This window comes from Anser cygnoides, chromosome Z (assembly GCF_040182565.1).
Source record: "Anser cygnoides isolate HZ-2024a breed goose chromosome Z, Taihu_goose_T2T_genome, whole genome shotgun sequence".
NCBI classification, from domain to species: domain Eukaryota; kingdom Metazoa; phylum Chordata; class Aves; order Anseriformes; family Anatidae; genus Anser; species Anser cygnoides.
The window spans coordinates 66,750,751-66,763,091 of NC_089912.1; the positions used below are offsets into that span (position 1 = coordinate 66,750,751).

Sequence of the window (12,341 nt, forward strand, 5' to 3'; positions counted from 1 at the left end):
CATTTAAAAAAAAAAAAAAGATGCTGACAAGCTGGAGCAAGTGTGACAGAGGGCCACTTGAAATGATTTGGAAGCTGCAGCTTGAAGAAAAAGAATAAGAATGTCAGCTTAATTTTATGTGAAAACTTATTTTGTAAGAGAATATTTTCAGTGTAACATACTAGTGCTGCAGTCTGGATTAACCTGTTTACATGGCTTCCGTATCCAACTAGTTCAGTGTTTACTGAGTGATACTCAGTATTTAATTTATTCATGCAACAGTTCCCAAGGTTTTCTTCTCTGTTTCCATTTCCGAGCTTGTAAGCATGCTTTTTAAATTGAAATTTGTCAAATCTGTAAACTGCATATGTTCCACAGCTCCATCTTTAGGGAGTTGCTGAGGGATGGTATGAATAAGCTGTCTAAATATTACAGGAAGGTTCACATCTGGAAAATAAAGGAGCTACGGGCAAATGCAATGCAAGAATATAAGATGGAATAGGAATATAAGATGACTGAATAATTTTAATCTGAAAAAAAAAGTAGTGTAATAAGTTGTTTAACAATTTATTATGTATTTCATGTAAAAATATAAACCCTAAATTATAGGACTGCTGTATTTAGGTACAGCCAGTGTTAGGTAATCACTGCTACACCTCCATCTCCAGGTAGTTTGAGACTGTACCTTTCTTCAACAAGGAACTTTATAAGTTATTTAATTTATTCAAATGTATTTCTTAAGCGTATTATGAACATTGTAGTTTTACACTGATGGCTAAAAATTTCTTTTGTCATTGTTGTTGTTGGGAGTGTAGTTATTGTTGCTTCAGGAAGGTGAGATGAATTTGTCACCCTCACTTTGCTCATCATTGGTGCTAATAGGTTTTCAGGTGTCTTAAGGTGGAAATGAAACAAACATTTTTAAGGACTTGTGCAATTATAATGCTGAACCTAAAGAAGTGGTATGCTTGAAAGGAAGAACCTGATTTGATGGTGTGTTCACAGGTGGACATTTGAAAAGACAGCCTACTTGCTTTGCATGTTGCCTTTTCTTTGAATTAAACAAAATAAATTGTCCTGCCATCATAAATGATAGCACTGGTTGAAGTCATGCTGCTGTAAGAGATACGTTTGAGAGATGAGAATGGCATTTTAATTCACAAAGTTGTAGTGAAGGCTTTGTTTTGGTAAATTTACTTTCTAAATCACAGAATCATTAAGGTTGAAAGAGACCTTCCAGATCATCTGGTCCAATCATCACCCTAGCACCGATATCACCCACTAAACCATGTCCCTAAGCTTTATTTGTTCTTTTTATCAAAATGATTTCTGTTGCTGAGGTTTTTGCATTGGATGTTCCTTAGTGTCAAAGGCTTGTCTACTTCATTTTTTTGTCCAAGATAGTGAAATCTGTAAACTGCATTTAAGACTCATCTTTAGGACTTTTCAGAGGGGATATTTCTTTGTGAATACTTTTGTGAATGATGATGTTTGATAAGTTTTAGAAATACAAGTGTGTGAAGGAGACAAGGGACTCTGTGGATTATTGTGTTCTCTTGCCTGTTTAGCTTGTGGCAGAAGTGCCTAGAGCCTCGAGCATGTGTACCATTCAATGTCTATTCAATTTTAAAGAAGCATAGACTAAGGAGATAAAGACAAAAGGAAAATTAAGGTACCAAGCAGTGAATTTGACTAGGTCAAAATCACATGGCAAATGAATGGATAGCCAAAGAAGGAATCGGGATCTTCCTATTTCAGTTTTGGAGCCCCGTTCTTTTATTATGATTTCAGTCTGAATGCTGGGAGCTAAAGAATGCATTGCCTATGATACAGAAACCTGTACTGTGCGAATATGGGAGAGAACCAGAGTTTCATTACCACTTTGGACTGGAGTCCTATAACAAAGGCTGAAGGACTTGGTGGTGAATCTTCCTCGTGTTCATTCTTCTTCTCTCTCTAGCAAGATTAGAGCTCCTCAGCTGATGAGAGAAAGACACTTCTTCAATTCCTCTATCCCAACAACTTATTAAATAGAGTAAATAGCATCATGATACTTGGCTGTGTCATTATTCTTTACTTGGTTTTAATAGAAAGAAATTTTCAGATAGTATTACTCATCATGCCTGAACCACTTACAACCATTGATACATGATTTCTGTCCCTGGCAGTAGAAAAAGTATGAAAACTTTCAAAGTGCCAACTGCTTCTCTTGTGCTTTTTTCCCCATAAGTTTTTTTGATTTAGTTGGGAGTTATTTGGATTGGGGCGGGGGGGGGGGGGGGGGGGGGGGTAGGGGGGGGAAGACAACAAACAAACTTCTAAGTTTGTAGCACTTACAGAAAGAAGTTCATAAAATTTATATAAAACTGGACAAAATTCCAAGCTTTGCAACGTTTAGAAGTTCGTATTAGCAGATTCAATTGTATCAGTGAAGTAAAGCTACTAATAAATGCTGTCTGGGTAAGACTGATTATATTACTTTAGAGTTCTAGGTACCTGTTGGTTATCACAGAATCAGAGAATTGTAGGGGTTGGAAGGGACCTCGAGTGGTCATCGGGTCCAACCCCCCTGCCAAAGCAGGTTCCTTAGAGCAGGCTGCCCAAGTACATGTCCAGACGGGCCTTGAATATCTCCAGAGAAGGAGATTCCACAACCTCCCTGGGCAGCCTGTTCCAGTGCTCCGTCACCCTCACTGTGATAAAGTTTTTTCTCATGTTGGTGCAGAACTTCCTGTGCTCCAATTTGTGGCCATTGCCCCTTGTCCTATCCCCACAAAACACTGAAAAGAGGTTGGCCAAATCCTTCTCTCTCCCACACTTAAGATATTTGTAAACATTGGTAAGATCCCCTCTCAGTCTTCTCCAGGCTGAACAGACCCAGGTTTCTCAGCTGTTCCTCATACGGAAGATGATCCAGGCCCCGTACCATCTTTGTAGCCCTCCACTGGACTCTTTCCAGGAGAACCCTGTCTTTCTTGTACTGGGGAGCCCAGAACTGGACACAGTACTCCAGGTGAGGTCTGACCAGGGCAGAGTAGAGGGGGAGGATCACCTCCCTTGACCTGCTGGCCACGCTCCTTTTAATGCACGCCAGGATCCCATTGGCCTTCTTGGCCACCAGGGCACACTGCTGGCTCATGGCCAACCTGTTGTCCACCAGGACCCCCAGGTCCTTCTCCGCAGAGCTCCTCTCCAGGAGGTCATCCCCCAGCCTGTACTGATATGTCCGGTTGTTCCTTCCCACGTGCAGGACTCTACACTTGCTCTTGTTAAACCTCATTCGGTTTCTTCCTGCCCAGCTCTCCAGCTTGTCCAGGTCTCGCTGAATGGCAGCACAGCCTTCTGGCATGTCGGCCACTCCTGCCAATATACCACCTTCATTTCCTGACATGCTGGATTGCAACTACATTTCATCATGAGCCCTGCTCTTTTGAATCAGGGATTTGATGAGTCAGCTCTAACTTGGAGTTAAACTGCTGGTATGTTCAACTTGCTGACTGTTGTATTGCATTCACTGTAGTATTTCCTCATCTACTGATAAATATTTCTTAAGATTGTGATTCCTAGCATTATGTGACTCCTTAGCTTGATTTCTGACAGAAAGAAGCAGTAGTATCAAATTCTGAACCTTTGTTTGTTTGTTTGCCAGTATCAGCTGTATCTGGAAGAGGAGTGCAAGACTTGGGTTTTTAAGAAAATGTGTTATTACAGGCTTCATGAAGGTTGACTTGAGTGAATATGGTTTAAGTCCTAAATAGTCCTCCCCTGCCATGTTATCTGAGAATAAACTCAGTCATAACTGAGTCATTACTTTGTAGCACTGACCAGCATCCATGTAAGCACTGAGCTAGGAATAAGAAAGATGTTGTGTATCTATATATAGTATATCTGAAACCTGATAGATAAGGGTTAAAGAGTGAAGTTCAAGTTAGTGTGAGTGTAGGATACAAATCTGTACAAGCTCTAGCTCATTCTGCTGCATGTGGAAGAGCTCGATTTAATCTTTGTATCTCTCTATAACAGGGAGAGAAGCAGAGAAGAAAGTGGAGAGAAGCAGAGAAGAAAGCAGAGAGAAGCAAGTGCCTTGTGCCATTTCTAGAGCTTCTGATGATAAAGCTTTAGTTCTTTTCATCCCTGGCAAAATATTTGGATTCTATGATAAAGTGTTCCAGAGTTCTCAGATTACACATTTAAACATCAGTTGTTTTAAACTCCTGTGGAAGTACTGAGATACCACTTTTGAGATGGCAAATCTTGCAATTTTAGGCTACTTTCTTACTAGGAGGTACACTTACAGAGCAAAATGGTCTGCCCTCCTCCTCCCTCCCCCCCCCCCCCCCCCCCCCCAAGCAGTTTTGCAGAAATAAAGTTTTTTAATTCCCACTTGCTTTCTGAAATAATAAGAATCCCTTTTAGGTTGTGATAATATAGAGTTTACAATAGAGAAACATTTCTGAATTATGAAGACATTCATTTCCATTATTCTAGTTATGTTTTTACCTACACAATTCTGCTCAACTTGTACGTTTTTGCCTTAAACTCTTCAATATGTGGTAAAAATCCATCCTACTTCACATCTGCAGAAGTGACTACTTGAGTTTTCTTTGGTGGCAAAGGGTAATTTATAAGGCAAACTGACTTGCCTATCTTTTTTCTTACTCTATGCAAAAAAGCAAGTGCTTCAAGTTCTCACAGTGTTTGAAATACTTCCCAGCATTTGAGCAAGAATGAATTTTGTGGCATTCACAAGGTGAAGGTTGAGATGTTTTGACTGCAATGCACAACAGCTGATTTTTTTGGGGAGCAGATGACTTAAGACTTGTGGATTCACTAACAGTGTCTTCCCTCATATCCAAAATCTTCATGAATCATTGGTAGATACTCACCACTGTCATTATCATCTGTGCCATCAATAGTTTGAATCCAGCTTAGCTGTCACGTAAGGTTGAATTGCAAATGCTGTGTTTTGTTTGCATTTCCAGCATGATAAAGCTATACTGTATTCTTGAAATCTTTCTTCAGTTATGTTAGAATATTTAAAATGCAAGAAGCTGTTTTTGATTTAGTCCTTATTAATCTGGTAAAGGGGAAAACCATAAAATTATCAATCTGTACTGATTACTGGTCAATTCTATAGTTTCTTGTGTACAAAGTATCACTGAACTAATGTCAAAAGTACAAAATAATTTGTAGAATATTCAGTTGTGTCAGTACATCTCAGTGTCATACAGGCAGAACAAAGCATCAGTCCAGCAGTTAATAGTGTAAATCTTTGCATGCAGAAATTCTGTAGCTAACATTTGAAATAGAATCTTGGTTTACTCAGTAGTTAGATAAAAACAATATAACCACAGAACTATCATGCTTAAGTTTTGCAAAGGTGAGTATTTGTTTAGCTTTGAGAGGCAGGAATTCCAGCAGAAACTGGTAGGAGGCGTGTAAAATAAGTATAAAAGGATTGTGCATAGTTTTTATCTTGGTTACTTAACATACGGAGACTTTTTTTTTTAATGCAATCATAAGTGGATATCTGAATTTATCGACTTAAAATATTTCTGGTGGCTTTAACCACACCCAGAGAAGGCTTCTTCTCAGGCAGTGCAGTGGTTTTTAGGATAGACATTTATTAATGCAAGAATCCTGGGGATTATCTCTTCAGAAGTTGGAAGGATTTAACATTTTGTTAATCCGTAGATAATTGATACCTGAAAGATGTAGCATGGAGCTTACACTATAAATCAATCGGCATCAAACCTGAGGAGACACTTGATTCTTTATCAGAAGAGATAAGAAATCAATTGGTGCTTTGTTCAGAAATTGAACTTAAGTAGATAATAAAAAATTAAAGGATCTATCATTTAATTTCATAGAGGTTTTTGAAGACAACATTTTAGTTGCATGGAAAAGCTATGATAAAAGGTTTGGTGGCTCAGAAGAAATCTTACACTGAGATCCTGGCTGTTCATGGTCGTTACTAATTCTGTTTCACTTTTCAGAAGGGTAGTAATATTACTCCCAAACTTCTAAATGACTTACATTTCCAACCAGAATTACTGGAGAAGTTGCACTTATCTACAATTAGAAATTGTGTACCTATTGTGTAAGAGCGGACATGAATCATAAGACAAAATAATTTCGTATTCTAATTTGTAAAATGGAATAAGCTCTGAGAGATGCTTCTTTTTGAAAAGCACATTATTATAATTGAGTCAATATCATTAGTCAAATATTTTAATGATATTCTTTATATCTCATGTTTCTTTGTGTTGCATTTGTTTCACAGTGGTTTCTGTTGTCTGATTTTTGGTGTATTAAAGCCTAAGATCTCATCCATGTTGCAGAGGTCTTTACCGTTTCTTCAGTCTTTATGGTGTTTGATTTCATTATTTGCCAATGCAACTAATGCTGTATTACCTCTTCCTTTCTGGTTACCCATTACATTTTTTAAACAATTAAGAAACTGAAGTTTACCACCTAAATATCAATTCTGTTCTGTTTATGCCAAAATCCATATTTTAGAGTAAGTGGGGATGTTAAAATTGAAAGTAGTGGCTTTGATTCCTTTTTTTGCTTTACATATTCTTCTCCTTCTCCTCCTCATCTCAAGGCTTTGTAGATAGTCATTCTGCTCACAGTATGTTCACTTTTATATATGGTTTCATTGTTTCGAAGCTTGCATTGTTGCTTTCCTGCATAGAACATTGAATCTGGGTGCCTCAGGATCATGGCCAGTAATTAAAATGTACAATAACTGTGATCATTGAATCATAGAATCATTCAGGTTGGAAAAGACCTCTAAGATCATCTAGTCCAACCTTTAACCTAGTACTGACAAGTCCACTGCTAAACCATGCTACATCTACACATTTCTTGAAGACCTCCAGGGACGGTGACTTAACCACTTCCCTAGGCAGCCTATTCCAATGCCATGCAACCTTTTCGGTGAAGAAACTGCTCCTAATATCCAACCTAAACCTCCCCTGGCACTACTTGAGGCCATTTCCCCTTGTCTTATCACTTAGTGCTAGGGAGAAGAGCATGATCCCCACCTCACTACAACCTCTTTTAAGATAATTGTGAAGTACAATGAGGTCTCCCCAGAGTCTCCTCTTCTCCGGACTAAACAACCCCAGTTCCCTTAGTCACTCTTTGTTGGACTTGTGTTCCAGGCCCTTCACCAGCTTCGTAGCCCTTCTCTGGACATGCTCCAGGGCCTCGATGTCCTTCTTGTAGTGAGAGTCCCAAAACTGAACACAGTACTCGAGGTGCGGCTTCATCAGGGCCAAGTACAGGGAGACAATCACTTCCCTGGTCCTGCTGGCTGCACTATTTCTGATACAAGCCAGGATGCTCTTGGCTACTGACCAATACCCTCAGGTCTTTTTCTGCTAGACAGCTTTACAGACACTCTTCTCCCGGCCTGTAGTGAGGTTGTTATTGTTCAACACTTAGCCTTGCTGAACCTCATACAGTTGGTGTTGGCCCATCAATCCAGGCTATCGAGATCCCTCTGTAGACCCTTCCTGCCCTCAAGCACATCAACACTCCCACCCAACTTGCTGTCATCTGCAAATTTACTGAGGGTGCACTTGATCCCCTTGTCCAGATCATTGATATAGGTATTGAAGAAAATTGGCCCCAGTACTGAGCCTTCAAGGACACCGCTTATGACTGGGCCTCAGGTAGATTTAGCTCCATTCACAGAATCACAGAATCGTCTAGGTTGGAAGAGACCTCCAAGATCATCTAGTCCAACCTCAGCCCTAACACAAGTCCTACACTAAACCATATCACTAAGGGCTACATCTAAACGTCTTTTAAAGACCTCCAGGGATGGCGACTCAACCACCTTCCTGGGCAGTCCATTCCAATGCCTAACAACCCTTTCAGTAAAGAAGTTCTTCCTAATATCCAACCTAAACCTCCCCTGGCGCAACTTTAGCCCATTCCCCCTCGTCCTGTCACCAGGCACGTGGGAGAATAGACCAACCCTCACCTCGCTACAGCCTCCTTTAAGGTACCTATAGAGAGCGATGAGGTCTCCCCTGAGCCTCCTCTTCTCGAGGCTAAACAACCCCAGCTCCCTCAGCCGCTCCTCGTAAGACTTGTTCTCCAGACCCCTCACCAGCTTCGTTGCCCTTCTCTGGACTGTCTTTAGCACCTCCATGTCCTTCTTGTGGCGAGGGGCCCAAAACTGAACACAGTACTTGAGGTGTGGCCTCACCAGAGCCGAGTACAGGGGGACGATCACCTCCTTAGACCTGCTGGCCACACTGCTTCTTATGCAAGCCAGGATGCTCTTGGCCTTCTTGGCCACCTGAGCACACTGCTGGCTCATATTCAGCTGCCTATCAACCAACACTCCCAGGTCCCTCTCGGCCAGGCAGCTTTCCAGCCACTCATCTCCCAGCCTGTAGCTCTGCTTGGGGTTGTTGCGCCCCAGGTGCAGGACCTGGCACTTGGCCTTGTTGAACTTCATACAGTTGGCCTCATCAGTCCATTGGTCCAGCCACAACTCTTCGAGTCCAGGCATGCAGCCAGTTTTATAACTCAACAAAGCATATACCCATTCGGTCCTTGAGCAGCCAGTTTCTTCAGGAGGATGCTGAGGGAAGCCGTGTCAGAAGCCTCACTGAAATCTAGGTAGCCATCTACATCCTTTCCCTCGTTCACTTAGCTAATCAGAAGAATAAATTGTGAGAGCTTTGAAGTCAAGTAGAACTTGGTGGACATAGAGGAGAAGTTGAAGGCTATACATTGTGATGGATTCTCTTCTTTTGAAATACTTGTTATGTGCATTTGAGGACACCTTAGACTGCATTTGGGAGACCAGTTTCTTTCCTGCGTAATACCCCCTGTGTATTTTTTGCTTGTCACTTTGCATGAAGTCTTCCTTAAAAAAAACAATCACTTGTAGAGAGCAAGTTTTCTGAATCAGCACTGTTGAAAAATATATATGAACTAATTTTGTTCAGTCTCATGCTGTTGTTTTGAAGAGCTGAGATGTACTTTTTATAGGGTAGAGGATGTTACATTGTACATGTGCAGAGACTTTTTAATAGGCTTACTTGGACGTTTGCATGTGTGATTTTCATGAAATGTTAGACGTGTCTGGAAAGGAACATCTTGGCTGTTTTTCTTTCTTTCTTTCATTTTTTTTTTTTTCTGCTAACCGAAGCTTCAGTTGAGTATAGTTTGGGCATATTTTATGTGGTCCACAGTTAAAGTTTATTCTCATGCAGTTTTATCTAGCTCAGGGCTGGAACACCTTTGGGAGAGGAATGTTGAAATCACAGAATCACAGAATGATTCGGGTTGGAAGGGACCTTAAAGACCATCTAGCTCCAACCCCCTGCCATGGGCAGGGACACCTCCCACCAGACCAGGTTGCCCAAAGCCCCCCATGCAGCCTGGCCTTTGAGCACTGCTAGGGATGGGGCATCCACAGCTTCTCTGGGCAGCCTGTGCTAGTGCCTCACCACCTTCTGAGTGAAGAATTTCTTACAAATGTATAATCTAAATCTCCCCACTTTTAGTTTAAAGTTGTTCCCCCTCGTCCTATCATCCCACCCCCTGAGAAAGAGTCCCTCCCCAGCTTTCCTTTAGTCCCTCCCCAGGCCCCCTTTAGGCACTGGCAGGCTGCTATAAGGTCCCCCGGAGTCTTCTCTCCTCCAGGCTCTCCTCCCAGCTCCCTCAGCCTTTCTTCATAGGAGGGGTGCTTCAGCCCTCTGATCATCTTCATGGCCCTCCTCTGGACTTGTTCTAATATTTACATGTCTTCCTTCTTCTGGTGGTCTCAGAGCTGGGTGCACGATTCTTGCTGGGGTCTCAAGAGAGCAGAGCAGAGGGGGACAATCCCCTCCATCACCCTGCTGGCCACACTGCTTTTGGTGCAGCCCAGGACAAGGTTGGCTTGCTGGGCTGCAGGCCCACATTGCCAGCCCATGTTGAGCTTCTCACCAGCCAACACCCCAGACTCCTTTTCCTCAGCACTGCTCTCAATAAAAATCATGTTGCTTCCTTCCTATTAATGTAAACTAAATAAAAATAATTTTTAAAAAATCAAGTAATTTGATGGATGTGCATATTCCTGTATAGGATCATCACTATCTCCTTATACCTCTTTCTGTTCCTGAAATCAATTACTGTAGCCCCTGAAACCCATCTTGTTCAGCAGTGAAGACAAAGCAATTTGAGGCTCTTCACTATCTGCCAGATTGTAAAGTTTCCTCTCACCTCATAGCAGTATTTAAAATTGTATCTTTCTAGTATTTTCTAAGAAACAGTAATTTGGTTGCACAGAGGTTCCTTATTTGGATGTTGTTCACACTTCTTTTCTGTTACAGATTTTGACTGTTTAAAATAATACCTACTCTAGCAGTTTAGATTTTTAGTTTTTGTTTGTTTTTTAATTTATGTAAGAAACAAAGCTTTAGCGATTTAAATGAGGTATCTAACCCTTTCTTTGGAAGTTAAATATGTAAACCTCATTCAGGTGATACCAGGTGAATTAATTAGCGTGAGGAGTCATAGCACTTTCAGGTCACTAGAAAGGAACTGAGTCCTTTTTATTTTAAATTTCATTTCCTGTGAAATGAAACCCTTTGAACTGTTGAAAACTGTGGAAAACACATGTAAATATAACCTCAAGGTAATGGGATAAGCTTGTATCCTCCAAGAGTGAGTACACAGATACTGTGGGAAACATATCCCAGCTTAAATAAAGCTCTAGAGTGTTAAAGGGGTTAAAGGGTAAAGCCTTCTTCTGTCCCTCCATCAAAAATCATCCTTTGCTAGTAGGTAGGTAATGTCTAAAGTTTTCAACATCTACACCTACAAACAGATGGTATTGATTGTATTTATTCTAGCTATATATTTTTTTGTTGTTATTATTTTTGTAATGCAGGTCATTTAAGTGCAGGTTGAAGAACTTTTATTTTGGGGGAAAGTGTGAATATGATTTTCCAGCATCTTTAGCATGCAACATGGAAATACTGAATTTATTAACTGCTGCCCTTTAGCACACACGAAAAAAAGCCCCACAGCACCCTGTGCTTTTCTGAACACTTTCTGATCCCTAGTGTATTCCCCATAATCTTTTGCATTGTATAATCTTGCTAGACCACTGCCATCATCCACAATCCTCTCCCTGACTACCATGGATTTTTGGAAAGTCCTTACTATACAGTACACAAGTAAATTTCATGCTGGAAGTTTATGGTACCTTAGCAAAGGTGGAGGACTGAAATACATTCTTAAAGTTAGCTTTAAAACTTTCAGTGGTATAATAAAAGTGTGTTTTGGTTTGACAGTCAAGGAAAAATATATTTTAATTTCTTTAATTTCTCCAAGAAACTAGGGTGATCTACTGGATGTCCATCTCAGAAGAAACCATGTAAAATTCATTCCATGTACCTTTTAAATTTGTCTCATCATTTATTTCATTCTGGCAGCATTTACTTACTTACAGCGGTACCATTTTTTGCAGGGTTGAGGGGGGTATCTGTGATGGGAATTCACTGAAAAACGCGCAAGGTCTGTCTGACATTTGTAAGAGAGGAATAGGTGGGAGAACAGAGAGTAGTTTTCTGCTGCTGAAGAAGCCCAAGACCTGTAGGATTTGATGCCTCTTTACTGTCTCCTAATTCATATGTCCTTTTCCTTCCTACTTCTTGCTTTCCTGTGTGAAATAACACCTTGTGCAATGCATGCACCATATGGTAATTTCAGCAGAACTAGGTACATGGTTTCTTGTTGCAGGAACTGGTGATGAAATTTTTCTTGCCAAGTGAGTAGTAGATTTCTCAAACAACTGATACTTTAATGTGAAGTTTTCAATGAAAAAAATCTTGGCACGTGGACCGCTGACTTGGGAGGAAGACATCAGAAAGAGGAGCTTATTTAAGGAAAAAAATAAAATTAAAACATGTAAATCTTATTTTGGTGGGGAAAAGGGAAGGCTTCTATTACTTAACGCTTCTACTCAGCAAGGTACTTTGAAAGATAAATCACTTTAATTGTTTGGAGCTATGCAATATATGCTCGTGCTTTTATGCCTCTTTGATGCAACTTGTAAAATATGAACAGCAAATTACCAATAACTGATGATTTTTAAACACGGTTTTAAAGCACCTTGATGCTTTCTAGAAAGCACAGCCATTCAAAGCTTGGATTTTTAAAATATTGCGTATTTAAAGAAATTATACTGATGCAAACAGGACTGTTTGTGTGTTGCAGTGTTAAGCAGGAGACATCATAATGCTTTTCTATCATTTCAACCAAGATCTAAGAGGAAACAATTTGACCTCTATTTTATTTTTCTTGTTAGCCTCTTAACTGTGAGGCATTATTAATTGAACTAA

The 12,341-nt window shown here is 40.4% G+C and overlaps 1 protein-coding gene across 7 annotated transcripts in view; it reads left to right on the forward strand.

The window, feature by feature from the left end:
* The window catches only part of NIPBL (NIPBL cohesin loading factor), a 190,487-nt gene that overhangs the window by 38,261 nt on the left and 139,885 nt on the right, over nt 1-12,341 (forward strand). The window lies entirely within an intron of this gene.